Genomic DNA, 19167 nt, shown 5'->3' with positions numbered 1-19167 from the left:
CCTGTGAGGTCAGGCACAGGAAATTATTAGCTTTTTTCTTCAGTTCTTCAACATGCACTCTCTTCTACTGCTAACATCGCAGTCATTTTGCCTACAGAAAGCTGACTAGCCAAAGCAGTACTAAATTAATGTTAGCTTGCACTATAAATGGGCACTTCAGTGGAAGGTACACCATTTTTTCCAGGTTTGAATATAACAAAGTCAAATTCCAGTCCATATTTGAGCAGGAGGTTTGCACCTGATGAGCTTCAAGCTCCATATATATGACAAACTGATGCAGTCTAAAGGAAAACAGGGAATATTTGTAATTGTACTGTGTTTCCTCTCTGCTACTATTCTACTTTCCAGGCTCTTTCTTTGAGAAAAAAAAAAAAAGGAGCGGGGGGAAGAAAAAGACTAATCAAATAATATACCTCTTATTATACACCCAATGAAATTCATCATGATTTTATCAAAAGGAAAGAGACTGCGTTGTAAAAATTAATAGTATTTTCTCGAAGCTGTGTCTGTAGTGTTCACAGTTCAGCAGTTATTCATCCAGCAGCCGAAGTCAGAGCTAAAGACAGACAGATACAGCTAAAGAACAGGACATCACCAACCTCACGGGAAAACAGGACTAGAAAACATTTTGGGGAAATGCTGGGGAAAAAAATAACACTTAGTAACTAAAGTGAAAACAGAAAGATCAAACATATGCCACCATCCAGTTCATCCTTTTCTAAGCCCAGTAGGAATTTAAGAGAATTCCTGCATATTCAGTTGGACAAAGCTGCAAGCAACTTTGTCCTCGTTTGAAGCGGATTTAGAATAATTGCTGTCAAAACAGCTGATAGCTTGAATCGCTGCAAGCACAAAAACCACAAGTGTCTTGTAGTCACTGAAAAAGGAAAAAGCTGAAAGACATCATATGACATGTCAGGTAGCTACAGAGATCAACAGGAAAAACAGGTACAAATATTTGTAACTAAAATACATTCACTAAAAAAATATCTAGGCCTGGAGTCTAACTGTAACAGGATGCATTAATGAGAATATTTATAATATATTAAAACAAGCCTTTCTAGTAATGCACTGAAGAACACCAGAGAACAACAATCAAGGAACGATGAAAGAAAACACACATATACTCAGCATCATCTGAACGGTGATGATAAATAATGAATTAAAACTTCTGCTAGGCAATACTGCAAGATATGCTATCAAACCTATAGTTCTACTACCCATCCTGGAATACTTTTTAATCACTAGAAGGATAAACCCAGGGCACAACATAGTAAAAGAGAAAGCAGAAGATTCAAAAATTTGAAATGAAAAAAATTTTGATCACCCAGTCTATTTTCCTAATTAGTATTGCAGCTATTTAATGCACTTAAATTCAGGCAGGAGACAAGCAGTTCTCATTGCCTGCCAACCAGATCATCAGATCTATAAATCCCTTTTTATTAGAATTCCCTTTTAAATATAAATTCCTTGTGATATATTTCCCCTAGTATGTAGTAATATAGCAATGTGCTTCTATACAGTCTGTCTTTGATCTACAAGTTTGACATGAATTCTTTAAATTAGAGTAGTATTTTAGAAAAAAAACAGCTTTGAAAGATGCATCGTTTTTCCATAGAACTCCAACAGATGCTAACTTTGGATCTTCTGACTGACAAGACCAAACTTCAGCTGTATTAAAACGAAATCCAAACCTAGCATTTTATATTCCGTTGAGAGGGTGGAAATGAAGAAGGACGACTAGAAACAAGCTTCTGCATGTACGAAAGCCACCCCACCACCAATCTCCTTTGGTCACACCACTGCCAAACAGCTACAACCCCTACAAAATGCCAGCCAGACTGATCTCATTTTACTAGAATTTTTCAGGGGATGAGGTCTTTGGCAGCAGTCTATCATAGCTCATACAAATACTTTGATTTTTCAAAAGAAAGGAAAAAAGAAAAATCTCTTTTGCAATTAGTAAACAGTTCAATATAAAATATTAATGTACCATCAAAGGCCTGATTATTCAGAATTCTTCTTTGTTAGTGCTTTGAAATTTGAAGTTCATTTTGCACTAAATGTGCTTATTTTAGTTTAAGAAAGCAGACTGTTTAAGTCAGCAACTGAAAACTTAAATGAAACTAAACTAAAAAATTACATTAAAAAAAAATTTTAAAGTCCTATATTTTCAGTGTATCTCTCTCTAATTTAATTTCATCCTCAACATTATAGTTAGCAATTATAGAACCAATACCTCATGCTAAAACACAAACTCTTCATCTTCCAAGGTTATTCCTCAGTGTCACTTTTTTATAAATACTGCTAATGTAAAACACTGTCAGTGCGTGGCAAAGGCTGCTGTTATAACCTGGAACACTTCACTAGCAAATGCGAGCTCAGTGAGGCCCTAAGAACCTGCCAGCAGTTACAGTTTAATAAAACAAGAGTCATGCCCTGATGACCAAGGCTTGATTTAAGAAAACAGTAAAACACATGTGCAAGTGCTTCTCTGAGTTTTGGGTTAAGGAAAAAAAAAATAGAAATTGTTTGGAAAAGCAAACAAGTCAAAAGCACAAATAAAAACTAGAAAGCTGGCAACAGAGTAAGTTTTTATAACAGAAGTGTAGAATTAAAGCAGGAGCATTCAAACTTACCTACCTATATCTAAAAGAGCCTCCTCAGAACCATGAAACCTCTATCAAGTGATAATTTGTTGAGTGTGCTCTAGCACTGCTATTTGTATTTAATTACAGTTCCACAGTTATTCCTTATTTAAGCTATAATGCTCTCCAGGCAGAATGCATCTCCGAAGGTTTATTGCATACCAAGGGATGAAAACCCTGTTTCTTCAATCACCAGAAGAGCAGCAAAATATCCTGTGTAGTCACTGCTACATTACTGAAATGGCGTTTTTAAATATTACTTTCATATACTTCGACTGAAATTCATACATCACATGAAATCAATGAAGAGTTAATCAAAAGTTTAATTTGCATCTAGAGTCTAAGCCTGTGATAATAATTTCATATAATTGAAAACGTAATCAATTTCATAGGTGATAAACAAGGGGGCAAAGGGTAATATAAACACAATATAAACTCATAAAAACACAGCAACTGCCATATTCAATGCTTTGGGATTCTTTAGATCCTGCTATACTAGACACTTACAGTTTACCTAATCAAATAACTTTAGACAACAGCCATAACTGGATGCTCCAGGAACAAATTAAGACCCATCAGTGTGCACACGCATAAAAACATTCCCCACTTCACTGATCTGTGTCTTAGATGTCAAGCCTTGAAGTGCAAGGTTTTGTGGCCCTTCCAATGAAAACTCTTGGTATTTTTGTGGTAATTGACATTATTGTTAATATTTCCTACTCCAATGAAGTGTATTGTTTGTTAGTGAGGACAACATGATCCATGCATCAGTGCATGTAAGCTATGGAAGATACACGTTGTTCATATGAATGCATTCAACTGATTAGTTGCCCAAAATTAAAACAGCTGTTAACGATAAAAACTTCTAAGTTCAGAAAAAAATCAAATGGCATTTTACAATTCCGCAAAACTCCAATTTCTTCCAAATAATGAAGAATGCTAATGAATATGCACTGAACTGAATTTAACACAAAAACACCTCTCTGAAGCCTGACTTAGGAAGTGAAACACATCTTCAGTAATAGAGACAAAAATAGAAAGCTAGAACCAAGAACAAATAAGGAAAGCATAAGGTCTCCTAACAAAGCAGGAAAATATTCCCTGCTCCTTAATCACCTTTCCTCACAAGGCCACATCAATCCTTCCTGCTCTAAACCAAACCTCATTTCAAAGCGAACTGTTCTATCATTACGCTGTAGTCAGTCAAGCTGTGCTTCGCTACAAAGAGCATTCTGTTTAAAAAAAATTGCAATCAAAATACCAGGTCTTGTGAATTTTCCTTAGAAAGGAGATCAACCTCACAAGGTCTTGACAAAGCCACATAACCAAATAAGATAAAACCTAAAACAGGAAAAAGAAATAACTAGTTCATGAGACAATAATAAATTACTAATAGCACACTAAGTGCAGATCTACATCTAGAAATAGCTGATGGATACAGGATTTCTATTTTGTACTGAAGTTCAAAACAGGAGTTGCCTGATCTGTATGCCAAGTTGTATGGGAAAACCAGAAAGTTTTGGTTGTCTCCAATATCCATCTGCCGTAATTAAAAATTAAAAATGTATGCTGTCAAAATACCACAAATGCCACAACGAAGTTGTTGTTTGTGTGTAGGTAGTGAGGATCTAGTCGTGTTGATAGATGGACCCACCTGCGTCTGGGAGACCTCTTAGCATCCCTAGAGAAGATGCCATCATGCTTAACATTCACGCTACATGGATGGCCCTGGACAGGTCTAGTCCGTCTATCAACTGTATGGTTGAGGAGCTGTGGGAAGAGGTCTAAAATGAAAGGAAAACAGGAGAGATTTCCTCTTCTTTCATATTTAATTTTTTTTTTTTAAATTGAAGTGTTTGTAAGATTTGCTTTCTAAACCTCAAAAATCTCACCACTTTACAAAACTGCTGACCCACTGTGGAACAGGTTTAAAGGTGTCCAACCACTTATGTAAAGACATCTCTTTTGCTGTCACGTTTTGGATGTTGGATTTCCTCACGTGTGTGTAAATACGTGTTCTTTTGAATTAGCTTAGACAAAAAGGTAGACCAGCTTGCTAGAGTAAAGGAGCCTAAGTGGTGCTGACTTTTTCACATTTCAAATGCAAATTATTTATTCAACTACACAATGCCAAGTCATAAAAAAACCCCTACAAAACACATTCTCACAGCTAACCCTTTTGTAAGTACAGAATAGTGCAACTACAATAAAATGCAACCTCACAATGCTATTTTCTTAATACTGCAGGAAAGTAAAATAAAGTATGTACAAGGTCATTTGCATAATAAATACAAAACCAGTATTAAAAAGCAACAGTTTCTTCTAAAACGGCCTACAAGTCCTTTTCTTCTGATTCCATGAACATCATACAAATACATGCACGTAATTCCAAATCAGTTATAAAATCCTAGAAACTTTTTCCATCAGGATAGTCTCTGTAATTTTGATAAACTACTAAGACAATATTTAAGAAGCAATGATAATGCACATAGAAATTGTGCTTACCTGTTTTTTTTCCAAGTTTTTATATTAAGGTTTGACCTCAAAGTTATGTAAATTGATATAGTAACAGTAAATTTATATATATTTAAATGCTTATTTTAAAAAAAAAAAAAAAAACCAGCATCATGTCCAGGATTTTGGAAAGAAACCAGAAGCTTTCATTATGTAGGAGAGAAAATTTGCCTGTGGTACTGTAACACACACCTGCAATAAAGAATAGAGAGGAGGGGACAGGAACACCCCAAGCTATCACAGCCTATCTGCAGTTATTATATAGCCATTGCTTTATAAGCAAGTAAACTGCATTTTCAAAGACAGAACAAAAAGGACACAGACTTTATCAGAAGTTATTAAATGAACACACAGTGAGGTAGTTAAGCTTCACGGCATCATGAATCTTCAGTATTTTGTCCCTGCTGCTTTTCCTCCCCCCAAAAACAAACTGAGAAATGTGTGGATATGAGTCAATAATTCAGTTTTCATATGTATTTTCTGAGGACCAAATATTCAAGAGAGCCTGAATTTTGCTGGGCCAACTGCAGGAAATGTTTTTTCAGCCATGCATATTCAAATTGCTGCTTTCTTTATAAATGTTAATGGAACTGTTGATGCTTCTAAGACTTTTATACAAAAAAATACGAGCTGACTTAGTAGCAGCAAAAATACCAGAGGTATGGCTGGCATTAGAAACTTAGATGTGAATTCGATTTTTCAAGATGATCCTTCATTAAGAGCAAATTTCAGTTTTGCAATCCAGCAGTGAACACCAGACCTCATACCAAATTTAGGGGATAAGCTGTGTAATACAGCTGAACAACATTTGCCTTCCGTAATCGTGATGCCCTGTGCTTTTAAGATTTACACTAATTAAACTAGAAAAGGTCACACAATTGAAAATGTTCACAATTGGGGGAAGACTCAATGACAAAACCTTTCCCATCTATCACTAATCTTTTATATGTAATAACTGTCACAGACAGAGTGTCACTGTCAGCTTGCTCATGATTATACACAAGAAGCTTCAGCTTTTATCCTCTGGAAGAGTTCAGGAGCTTTGGCTTGCAAAACTCAGTGAGACAGAGCCACAAAAAAGAGGAAGAGGAAGCAAAACCCGGCACTCCTCAGGACTTCTCTGTCATCTGTTCAGGAAACAATTTCTCTGCAGTTTAAGAACTCCTTCAGATTTAACTTAAGGATTTCAGTATTGAAATTCTGGAAGAAAAACGTGTATTTTTACAGCTAGGAAGAAGAGGAGACAGAAAAAAGCACTGGTTCTAATCCCAGCCTTTGAAAATTAGCCGCAGTGTGACCTGGGGCAAGACAGCTTTTATGTCTCTGTTTCCTCACAGGTTATCCGATAACATTGTTATTCCTCCAATTTTTGAAGCCTTAAGACCCTCTACAGAAGCCTACTCCTTCCTCATCCCATATCATGCCTTGAAAAAAATGGGAGCAGAAAGCATTTCCTGTGTCTTCAGATTCTGATGCCAGCCCTTAAAGTACCTCTGCATTTACAGATAATTGATGAGAGTTTGATCTGTCTTTAGTTCACAGTTAGGAATTTCAAAGGACATTGAGGCTTAGCCCCATATTCTGAAGTCTTTCCTGAATCTGAATAATCCTCCAGGCATAACCTAGAAAACCGTTCCCTCTCTGAATCTCCTCTTCTCCAACTCTTCTTATTATGTGGAAAACTTTTTTCCCAAAAGTCTGCTCCCTCTCAGGTATTTAATGGGTGATTTAAAAGAAATAAAAGGATGGGGAGAAAAAGGCTCCTACCCTTCACATCACAGTGGACTGCACAGGATCAGGACGAAAGCCCGCATTGCAGCACAATGCTATCAAACCTTTGGGCCCTTCAAAGGCTGCAGTATTGCCTTCCTATCACTGGAGGAGGTGAGAGCTTGAAAAAAAAATAAAAATCACACAACCTAACCACTCTGAGAACAGTGGGCTTAAGAGTAAGCATTCAATCAGCAAAGACGCTGACAGAGCAGATGAAAATAAAATGCTTTCAGAACCTTTCACAATCTATTTCTGGACCAAGTTCTCAGCTTCATATGGTTTTCTGCCACTTTGAACTACACCTTAATGTAGCTACCTCTTCAAATGGTATTCAATATATCAGACACAAAGAAAAACTACAGAAGGTATCAGAAAAAAACCCACAACTACATATGAACCAAAGCACATGTGTTGTTGCCATTCAGCCCAGACCCAGGAAGTGTTCCCCATGGAAACAAACTTATTTAAAGGACTCTTATCTGCTCCACAACATAAAGGAGAACACCACAATCTAGCATCCTGCGTAAGGAAACCATACCCACAACTGGAGGAACTAACAGACATACATCAGTATACACCAGAAATCTCCAATAAACTCACTTCCAAGACAGTCATGCGATAGTTCTCTCTCAACAAAACCCCACAATCAGACTACAACTACATTCATTTCCCTGGTGATATGCAGGCTTTCACGATATATTCCTCTTTTGTTCTGATCCTCATCTTTTCCTTTTTCCATTAGGACACTACAGATCGCAAAGGCTAAAAGGAAGCATGTATGAGCCAAAGGAATTTTCAGTCTAAAGACAACTGGTACGAAATGAACTTCAGAACTGCAAGTTAAGAGGAAGTTGGGCAAATTCAGTGTTTGACCATCTTCAGAAAACAGAGCATAAGCCTTCCTGTGGGAAAGCTTCTCCATAGTACCTAAAACAGCAATCTGAGCACTGACTCCCTGTCAAAAATACCCTCAACATAAAAACAGACTACAAAAGCCTCTCAAAAGCAGAGATTTCAATGACCCAAAAAGAGGACAAGAGAAGTCTCTACTAAGCACACACAAGTTCACTGCCACTGATCTATTTTACTAGTAAGGGAATGACAGACAGAAATATAAAAAAATATTAAACAGCTATTTAACGTGTACCAAATAACATTATTATGGCAACTAGTAAATTGGTGATAGTGCTTCTCCAGCAAGAGGCAGGATCAATACAGCTGACTCTCAGCATTACAATTAGGGATCAGAGCACTGTCCATCCCTTAAAACTCTGCTAATTTTTAAAAACTGATCTGAAATTTTTCATGCCGAGTCTCTGCCTTAATTTTTAAAGTATTTTAACTTCAGTCAGAACAACTCAGCTGTTTCATGAAGGAGGACAAAGAAAAATATCTTCTTTGGCCCTTGTTAAAAAGACAGACTTTTAAAAGAGAAGTTTCAAACACTGATGCTTCCAAGAAAGGGTCTGGGGTCATTCTGGATAAGGAAAATACCTTCTGTGACCCTCAGGATAATTTCTGAATACGGCTAACACATCTTTGAAAAGATACAGATTGCTCATGTTCTTTAAAATGTAGCTAGAGTTCTGCAGCTGAGGTCTCAAAAGGGTCTGGTCTGACAGAGCATCCCTTCCTTCCTGCCCCACGAGGAAGTACCACTGAAGAAACAGACACCACCACAGAGAGCAAAGTAGTCAAAGGAAGAAAGCAGAAATCCCAATTATGGCTTCCTCCTGTAATCATCAGGACAAGATAGCATTAGAACGTATAATTTTGCAAATATACATAGTAAGGAATCTGTCTCTTACAGAAGAGGGGAAAACAGGAGTGGTGGAGTGTTTCTAACACTGGAGACCAAAATTCTAGTTAAACAATAATTCAAAGATTTTAAGCGTGGGAAGAGTGCCATACACTTTATCAGGGTGCAACACTTCAGTGCATCTCTACCAAGAGTAATCACATTATGCTTTGCAGTTTTTCTTAGGATTCACAACGTATGAGAAACACTATATACATGCCAGTCACCAAACCACCACAGCAATAAAAGGCATAGTCACTACCATTAACGCCGGTGCATCATATGGAAGACTAGACAATAACAAGGACAGCAAGGAGAGAGTAAGCTTACTATATCTCCAACTTGCCTTTGCCTCCCTTGTATGGGGAGTCGATGAGTATGAAAAAACATGTTACTATCATTTTCCCTATCATAAAACCCACAAAGTACTATCACAGTAAATGATAGGGACAAATGGACTATGGACAAGGACACTGCCATAAAGCTGGCACTGTCAAAGTTGTATAGATTCTTTTTGTTTAATATTTTGTATATTATAGAAAGTTTCCCTAATAACATACAGCTGAGATTCCTACATTTCCATTATGACCACTTACTAAATCAGCACAGGTCAATATTAAGATTCTCCTATGGCATTAAAGAAAAATATTCAGAATTGTAAGTGAAAAAAAATGAACATTTGACAGTGAAAAAGGATCAGTTAAAGCCAACGTTGCATCATAATGTAAACCATACTTAAAGTACAAGGAATAATAATTAATCTTGATTTATGAAACTCACTGAAAGATAAATTAGGTGCTCATAAATTAGATATCTCCTGAACAACCAGGCATTTTCACCCAAAACGTTCGGGGATAATATGAAGAGAAATTCTTTCCATTTATTATTAAAAAAAAAAACCAAAACAAAACACCACACCACAAACCACTGTATTTTTCCCAAGCTCATTAAATGCAATCTTGAAACAACTGTCCAACCTTCAAAGAATATTACTACATAAAACTTTCCTACAATTTTTTTTCTTACTTTCAAGTAATTCTTCAACTGATTTCATTTTAACACTAATTGAAAACATTAGAGGAGCCAAGAAAGCAATGTGATGCAGCATAAAATCATGCAAAAACAATTACACTGCATACAATTGTCAACACATCCATTTTTTGAAAAATAAGTCTTCCCCATACCAAGTATCTAAAAAATACAATCTTGATGAATTTCCCTTAAAAATCCTTGATCTTTTCCTGCTCTACAGAATTTGAAATAATTATCCTTAACTTCAAAATAGTTCTTTTTTGTGAGACTGGTTTCAGTTTCAGGATGGCAACTGTGTGGTAACCGCTTCTCTTTTTGTTGTTTTCCATTTCTAAACATATGCTTTGATCCCCTTGGTCTTGCTGGTAGAGCAGTCGCCTCACACATACAGTCTCTCTTTGAAGCCTTCCAGCCGTGCCAAGAAAGAAGCAGGCTGTGGCAGCAGGCTCAGTATTCTCCGGTTATGCAACAGATTAGATCATTATCAACAAAACTGGATGCCTCCAGCAGAGAACAGAAATGGGGAATTCGAGAGCAAGTTTATCTTTACTTTTTGAATTAAGGACGGCTGCTTGGTCAGTTTGAAAGGAGGAAAAAGCTACCTGGAATGAAGAGCCGGTCATATCAGAGAAGATTACTCTTTGGTGAAAAGCTCTATAATAAATATTACTGTCACATTTATCATTCAGTTCTGTTCCTTCCTTGGCAGGAAAGTTTTCCCATTCATTGTGTAATGCGAAAGAAATATTTGGCTCAAACTGATGCCAATAATTTAAGAAGCTTGGTTCAGCCATGTAAGAATCAAGTGGATTTCATTCCCCATAGATGGATGACCATGTGCCAACAGGATGCAGGAGAAGAGTCTGGGTTCTCACATACCTGCAGAGAGAATCTGTGCATCTTACCTACAATATATTCGTTTGCCCACAGTCCGTGCATGTGGATGTCCTACACATCTGTCACATTTCTCTCTTCTCTAGTTGCTCCAACAACTTTTACATCATCAATTATGTAAACTGGCTTTTAAAGATGCTTCAGTTAAGGATTTCACTTCAGTTAAAGGATAAAGTATCTACTAATCAGTCATGAAGATATGCATTTTGAGTCTTCATATACAGCAGAAAAATATATACTTTAATTTCTTAAGGAAACACCTTGTATAGCTCCATCACTGCGCAACTGCCACATCCATTTGTGTTTTCCTTACAGATAATTGGGAAAGAAGTGTTACACTGCACGAAAAAAATCCCTTGAGTCAAGTTCTGACAATGAACGTATAGTGAGGAGAGGTTATATAATACCAAACAGATTAAACTATTTATTGTTTGTATGTAAGACTTCAGTCATTGAGGCTAACAAATGCATGCAAATATAAACAAATGGAGGTTTTGAGAAGCCTAACTAAAAGCTTTTATAGTTTCTACAAAAGACATTAAGAGTATTCAGATCTTGGACACAGGAATAAAACAAGTACAAAACAGTTTAATACAGAAAAAACTATATGGTTGCTCTTAATAAAAGAAACTATTCTTACAGTGCTTTAATGTGTTAATTCTAGATGATTATAAATTTGTAAACTTAGAAAGCACTACTGAAGATGGGCTTTGCTTTTGAAGTTTCCACAAAATTAGCACTGAAAAATGTTGTGTGTCTGGTTATATTACAAGATAAATGTAACATTAAAAATAATGTTACCCAATAAAATAAGGGTAATTAAGTATGGCAGAAGTTACATGACCAGTGTAATTTGTTTATAAATGCATACTGTCATTAGATAGTCAGTGGCTTAAAGAAAATCTAGAAATCAAAAGCTCTGTGTTTTGGGCTATATTTGCAGGAGATATTTTCCAGATATGAGGGGGTTTTTTATATCTTATACGTCTGGAAACTATTAAGGCAAAGGAATTATAAGCATAATAATGAGCTCTTAGGACTCACTTGTTACCATCCTTGTTTGACATTAACACTGAAGAATCAAAAATCTACATTCTACTGTCTCTTTTATGCAATCATACAATATTGTATGATGTGACTCTTTAGAAGCACAGACCTAAATAAAATCAGGTGTTTAGCTGGACTGCCTTCATCTCTATCTTTATTCAACAGTCAATAATAATTAAAAACTACACATGAAAAAAAATAACTGGCATTTCCCCTAAATCATGCCAGAAGAAAAATCACTGATGAGTCAAGTTAGTCTGTAAGTGGGACACAAAGTATGATTCATAAGTCATTGCTTCAGGTTTAATTCTTGAGAGAGAAAAAGCTCCATCAATTCACGTAAGATAGAAACTCAAACCCTCACTTTAATTACAAATATATAACATTAAATTAACTACGTCTTTTCAGTTCCGAATATTTGTTATGTATGTTCATAACAAGAGTTTAAAGCCACGACCAGTAACCTATAGCAACTCCTCCAGGCAGTGAAATTTTTCAGAGGACAGTGAGCATGTCGGACCACATGCCTCCTTTCAGACCACAGCTCAGATACTCAGCACCACGTCAAAAATGACCTCTGTGCCTCAGCTTTTATAGCAAATCGGGTTTTCAAGTGCATTCCCCCTCCTCTGCCCTTCATATTTATCTCATTTCTTTCTTTCCAACCCACATCCAAAAAACAGAGGTTCTGTGAAGCAATTCCAGTTTAAGCCCAAAGGACATTTATCACAAGATTATTTCTAATATTTAAAGTATAGTAGAAAAAAATACAGAAGTCTAAACCTATAAAGGAATAAAAAAATAAAGATCCAGGGGTCTTTTTCATTAAGGACCTAATAAAATAGTAAAAGCATCTAAAAAAACCCCCTCCTTCAAAACCTTGTATGATCTTGCTCTTCAATCACATCCCTCAAGCTGATGGCTGAAAGAAATGTAAAGTAATGCTCATTTTCCCACATCTCCTGTCACAAGCCAAATGACAGCTCTGACACTGGAAACGGATTGGCAAAATATTTTATTTCTCTTTAACCTCTGTTACAAAAAATGTGAGAAATTAAAAAAATTAAATAGCCATGTTGCTGTTGGACACTTCACAATTTAATCATATATCATACTTGTACTGCAGAAAACATGCAACAAGATTAAACTTGTAAAATGTAGCTGGATTTAAAATGTATGCTGCTTCAACTGCATTCTCAGTTAACAGGCCTTTAAAGAAAGATTATCAAAGACACTCCAGTAGGTGTAATCTGAACAAGTGAGCGTGACCTTGGGTTTTCCCTTCGTATTTGGTGGCATTTCTTCTTTAACATTTTAAAATCATCAAAACAGTAAGCACTAACATGGACACTATTGAATACACATGCTTTGGCAAAGTGTGATGAAAATTACTTGAATGAGTGTCTTTTGTTTTATGTGCTCATTTACATTCCCCTCAGGAGTAATACATTACCAATGTCACTGCTATGAACAAGTAAGTGACATATCAATAACGATCATTTATTAATAAATACTTCACTCGTTCCATGAAGTTAATCTTCATATGCACCCGTGAGGCAGGAAATTATTAGCCAGTATTTCCCATGGGGAAGCTGAAGTCGTGTTATAGACTGTCCTACGCCATGCAGTGATTCCGGTGTCAAAGCCATAAGTAACAAACCATAAGAAACCCTGCCTCCTAATCCTACTTTCTGATCACTGAATTTTGCCCATCTGATACAAAGGAAACTATCAGGATGATGCTGTCTTATCATAAGTGAAATGTTAAATTAGCATTTATTAAAAGCTGTTAGAAGCTTAAAGATAATATTGCCATTACAAGGGGAAACACGAAAAACCGTGATTTATCGACTGGTCTCCCCTTTGTCTACCAAGGATGTATGGGTGATAACTGCTGCAGAGCTGCTGTTCCCTCAGATTAACACAGGCCTTTATTTGGAATAAACATCTTTTATACAGAACTTGAGAATGTTTTCTCTGTCTAAATTTATTGACTTCTCTTTACCTGGCTCCTAGTCCGCAGATACTCCCCTATGTCTGAATGTGAACTGAATGCTTTTGAGGAGATATTACTACTGTTGCCAAGAAAAGCAAGATAAATATTAAGAGGTTTAAAAAAATAAATAAATAAAAAAAGAAAAAAGAAGAGAGACATGTTTTGCTGCACAACACAAATTTACTGCTCATTTCCCCAGTCTGTTTCTAATAAAATTAATACAGCGATAAGTACATGAAACGCTTGACAATCCTCTACTTCTACAATGAGAGTACACTGGTTGTCTTCAAAAAGGGAAACCTCTTGTGGTACTCACAAATGGCAGGTGCATTACAAAACTAGGATTCTATCCATATGTTAAAATGCTTATTTCCAGTACATCTGAATTAGCACAGTAAATTTTTCAAAGCTGACTAGGACACTGACTTGGAGAGCTCCTTAAAAATACTAGGAAGTGTATGGATAAATCCCTTAACAAGCTTTCATATCTTCACCCATGAGTTAAAAAAATTAGGCTGCAAATCTTGAAAGACTTCAAGGGCTCTGGAGTCTCACTTGTCCAGAAAAAAACACAACATCTACCTTTATTGTGTGCAGCAAAGCATTTCTGCTATCAGCCAGAATCCAGGAGGTGAGAACTTGAGAAATAGTGAAGTTCTAATGAATTTTTAAAAATTGGTTAGGAGCTCTGCACAGAGATTTGAATGAGTTCAGGGTTTTGTGCAGACTTCTTCGATCTCAGCTGTCAACTGCTTGCTCGTGCTGAACGTACTGATGAGGAAATTCTCAGAGCATGCAGCAGCAGCAGCCCACTGCAGGAACATCATTAGGAATGTTCCAAAACCAACTTCGGTGCCTGAATAGTTCTTTCCTTTCCTCAAGTTCCTTAAGATTAAAGGAAATTAATGGGACAAATTCTGGTGAGCACGGACAATGCAACTCTTCTACATTACCACACCCAAGAACACCCATTTGTTCGTTTCTCAGCTGACTGAAGATCAGCTTCTACTAGTACAGTTGTTTCTTCCTACAGGTAACACTTACTTCCACTGTCTCTCTAACAATTAGAAGACAACGTGCGTCACTGCAAGTGCTACAGGCCTATATACCACAGCACAGACACACAAAACACTGCTCATTTCCACCATGAATTTCCAACTTAAAGGTGAGTAGACAGATCAATCTGCACAAAGCCTGAACACAGCTCTTACAGAATATTCTTCCATAAGAGTTACCCCAATACAAATGTTATTAAAAGCAAAGGAATAGGGGCTGGAATAGCAACAGAATCATATAGGCTATGAAAGCCATACAAGCAAATGTCAGTCCAAAACATACTTGCAACAAAAGATTAATTTCATTATCTTCCATATAGGCAAAAAAGCAGTAAGTAACACGTCCCTCAATAAAAATACTTCTTGTAAGCCTGGAAGCAAGATTAAACAGAAAATAGAGGATGAACCCTTCATGAAGTGCCTCAAATGACTTGACTTCTGAGTCCTCACCTTGTTTTGTGGGGAGTTCCACTGAGCACAACGGCAATGTTCTTGTGTGCTTTGTGCAAGGGTGTTTACAGGATCAAGACTCAATTGCTGACCCATTATTTCACTTGCACTCAGGAATCATTCCAAACCACACGACAGAGCAGTGCTTAATACAGCAACACACAGTTTCAAAATTAATCAAATGCGTAATCAATTTGAAGCAATGAAATTTTGCACTTAACTGAATTTCAAAGGTCACCAAAGTTCAGCTCTAGCCCTTCAGCCGATCATCTAGATTTCTTATTGCCTCTCTACTAGTCAGTAGTGATGGACAGGTAACCTCAAAGTCACTATCACAGAGCTCAAGAGCTAAATGCTTCTTACAAAAGTAAATATTTCCAGAATGAAAATAAAATCATGTACATTGTTGATGATAGTACAAATAAGCAAAATAACACAGTAAGTTCATGCTTTTCTGTTCTAAATATGACATTTTTTCATAAAGGGATATGTTTGCTCATATATGAGAAAGGAGAATGAAAGTGGAGGTCTCTCCCGCTTCCACTGGGTACCACATGGTGGTACCCAATCCAGTGTGCACAACAAAATGGATCCAACAAATCTTATCTCCTAAAACAGATGTTCTTGAATTTCACATTCATTCCCCAGTCACAGCAGTCAAAATCATTATTAGCTTCTAAACAAAAAATTATTTGATGCTTATGAGTGTATACAACATTTTTAAACGTGGTAAAAAGACTGTGTCGCTATCTTTTAAGTTCTTCCTTTAAAAAACTACTTCTTAAACTTTTCCATAATACATCTTACTATGTAGATATACAATTTCTCTTCTGTCAATGTCAACAGAGCAGTATTTGATATGACTGTCTCCAAAAGCAAGCCAACCACAAAAATTATATATATAGTATTTAGAAGATGTATTGTCCGTGATGCTTTATTTTATCTTCTCTTCATTTATGAATAATTCCTGAAATTTGAACAATCCACTATAAGAAAAGAAACAACCTCTAATAACAAGAATTTCATCTACGCAAAATTCTCCTCGAGGGTCTCCAGAGAACAGGACACCCTGGCGCTTCATGGAACAGACTCCAAACCACTGAAGCAAGCGCAAGCTAGATCGGAAGAGTTAAATAAAGCTGCTACAATTCAGCAGCATTGCAAGCTATTCCAGACTACGGTTACTATAACCTACACTGGGTGTCCTCTGCATAAGCACCAGTGTGACTTTGTGGACTGCTGAGACTCAGTCTGTTGCAACTGGCATAAGTTGCCACAGGCGAGTAATCACAAGAAACTGACCTTGGCAAAAGCACATTTTACACTTCACTGCTGTTCAACTGTGTTATACTAAAGAGAGAGCAAGTGAGCATAAGCGGAAGGGGGAGGGAGAGAGAACAAAGGGGGGATAGACAGAAAGCATAAAACTGATTGCAGCCATTTTCAGCTTTACCTGCATTTAAGATTTTAAGAGAGGTACATCACCTCCAGTGCACATTGCAGCCTACATGTGGTTACATCAACTCTGCATGGTATCATTTTTAAACCAGTGGGGTCTGGGGTTTTTTGGGGAGAGGAGGGGGAGAAAGAAGGGAGATGAAGTACTAAATTAGGAAATAATACCTCAAAAAAATCTCCCAACAAGGAGGGAAAAAACAGTATAGAAAACAATTAGAACTTCACATTTTCCTACCACTGGATTACTGAATAAATGAGGATTTTTAAATTGTTCTTTCCTCCTGTTTGGCTACACGTCTTGAGAGTACATTTTGGAATCAGCTGCAACAAATAAAGACTAAATGTATTCCATGAGGTGTGCAGCAAGATGTCTTAGTCCTGATTTTTAAAGTTTCAACTCAACCTTAACTTCAGAGGCTCTCTCAACAGCCCGGCAGCAATTTGCATAAACTAGTATGGTAGAATTCCCACCACTGCACATACAGTTGTGTCTGTCCTTTCTTAACCATCTTTGGTCTCCTTTGGTTTGGATCAGTTATCTCCTGTCAAATCTTCTTCTTAGTTTCTGCATTAGATTTTTTTGGTATTGATTACCGTATCTCCAAAGAAACAGGACCTGGCAGAGCAAGATGGCACAGGATCCCATCATTAGCGCTAACTCACATCCTGCCCAGATTTCACAGCGAGTTTAACACAAGAATCTAACCTTGCGGGTATGCTGGGTTTCCAGGACATTTGGTGGTTGAAGCAAAACATGCACAAGCTTTGTAAGAGTTCCAAAATACCCAATCACTCTCCATTTCGGAAGTGCACAAGGTATGCAAGTCTAGACAAAATAAAATTAAACTACATGCATTTTATATCTCGGTTTCCTTACCACTCTTAGGTCAGTGACCTAAGGATCAGAGCCCTCTAAAAAAATCCCTACTACATGCAGCTTCTCTTCCAAATCCTGAAGGCTGCTTCTCTCCTGTGTAGACAGTTTCTCCATTCCCCATCTGGTTCCATAATTAACTCAAAAACCCTGCTACAAAAGCCAGTCTTTGTTCCTCTCAAACATCCAAACCTTTCACGTCTCTGTCTTCACACTGTCTCCACTCCTCTATTACAACTCCTCTTTCTCCATTTCAGTCTTCCAAGCGTCATTACCACCAGCAGACTGAAGAAAAGTGGCCTTTTTTGGACACAGCCATGTTATTACTTCGAACCATTCCCATTTGACAGAGAGCCATCATGGCTTAATGACCTCCACTGTCACTGGCCAGGGAGATACAAGACTCAGCCCTGACAGCAGATGGCTGATTCACACACACTGATGTTCAGCGATTCAACAATGATATGATCACGCTTAGCCTATAAATTATAAAAACAGCAATTCTATGAAGCATGACTTAAAATTTCAAGGGACTGAAGTATTTCTGAGTCTGAACTTCAGATCTGGGTCAAAAAAGTGTCAGCTGTGGATCTGCAGAAGTTTAATCATCTCATCAGACTGTAGCTCTCTTTCTCACAAATAAATGATGTTTGGAAGGCCCACAGGCATGCTTCGTGACAGCAAGGCAGGACTCTGTCATAAGGGGCTGGATGGGCCACCAAAACACTCACTCCTGTGCAGCGTGTAAGAAACTCTTGTAGGGTCTAGACAGAGAGTAAACTTGATGTCTGTCATATTTTGCTGACTGTGCACTTGGACACAAATTCTAATTATTAAAATTTTTATTGACTAAGTCCTATAATAATTAGTTATAGTAGATGAAAAAAAAGAAATTGGAAAGAGTGTACTAGTTCTGCAGTAATTACTGTAGGCCTTCAGGTTTGGCTAGGATATGGGTCACCATTTCTCTCAATGGAGCACAGCAAAAGAAAGAAAAGGGTGACAAGAAAATAAGTACCTGAAAGGTACTCACATCCTCAGAAAGAGTGAATGTTTATTTTACTAGCCCAAAAGTAAGCATATCTTTATATTACAAAAGAGCACCCTCAGCTGAAAGCAAGAATTTGACATCTCTTACTTCTTCAATGCATATCCTAAACAATGGGTTATAGAATTAGTCTCTCTCTGCAGCTCACACTGTCTCTCTCATACCGCACCATATTTTAAAAGTATGTGTCACTCAATGCTGAATGAGCCATTTGACTTTATAGTTCAGCAGCTAGGATCTCCTCTACCAGCAAAAGATTAGTTAGTTTGAATTACATTTACCTTTCTGGAAGTGTTTCAGAAGGAAGTCTTGTCTAGTTTAAACTCATCCAATACAACATAATGATATCCCTGAAGTCCAGAGAGTCAGGATATTCTTCCTTTTCCTTCTAGTTGTGAATATTGAGTGTGATCTACGAGAAAAAGAAAGCGGGGAAAAAAAGTTTGGCAGGCAATCCTTCGTGTTCTCAGTGGGTCAGTATTTTCACAATCCTTCTGGAACACGGCACTGACTCTGGAAGATCGATCAATCAATTGCTACTGGGTTTCCAGAAAGAATTCAAAGCAGATTTTGTTCTTCC

General features: G+C 37.1%; 1 protein-coding gene across 1 annotated transcript in view; it reads right to left on the bottom strand.

Moving 5' to 3' along the window:
• LDLRAD4 (low density lipoprotein receptor class A domain containing 4) overlaps nucleotides 1–18965 on the bottom strand; it is a 239821-nt gene extending 220856 nt beyond the window's left edge. Inside the window, exon 1 of the mRNA XM_050891090.1 lies at nucleotides 18869–18965. The gene's annotated coding sequence lies outside the window, so the exon portion shown is untranslated. The remainder of the gene's footprint in view (nucleotides 1–18868) is intronic.
• Nucleotides 18966–19167: the final 202 nt, after the last annotated feature.

This window comes from Gymnogyps californianus, chromosome 2 (genome assembly GCF_018139145.2).
Source record: "Gymnogyps californianus isolate 813 chromosome 2, ASM1813914v2, whole genome shotgun sequence".
Classification (NCBI taxonomy): Eukaryota; Metazoa; Chordata; class Aves; order Accipitriformes; family Cathartidae; genus Gymnogyps; species Gymnogyps californianus.
The sequence above is the reverse complement of the archived record's forward strand: the minus strand, read 5'-3'. Positions and strand labels throughout refer to the sequence as shown.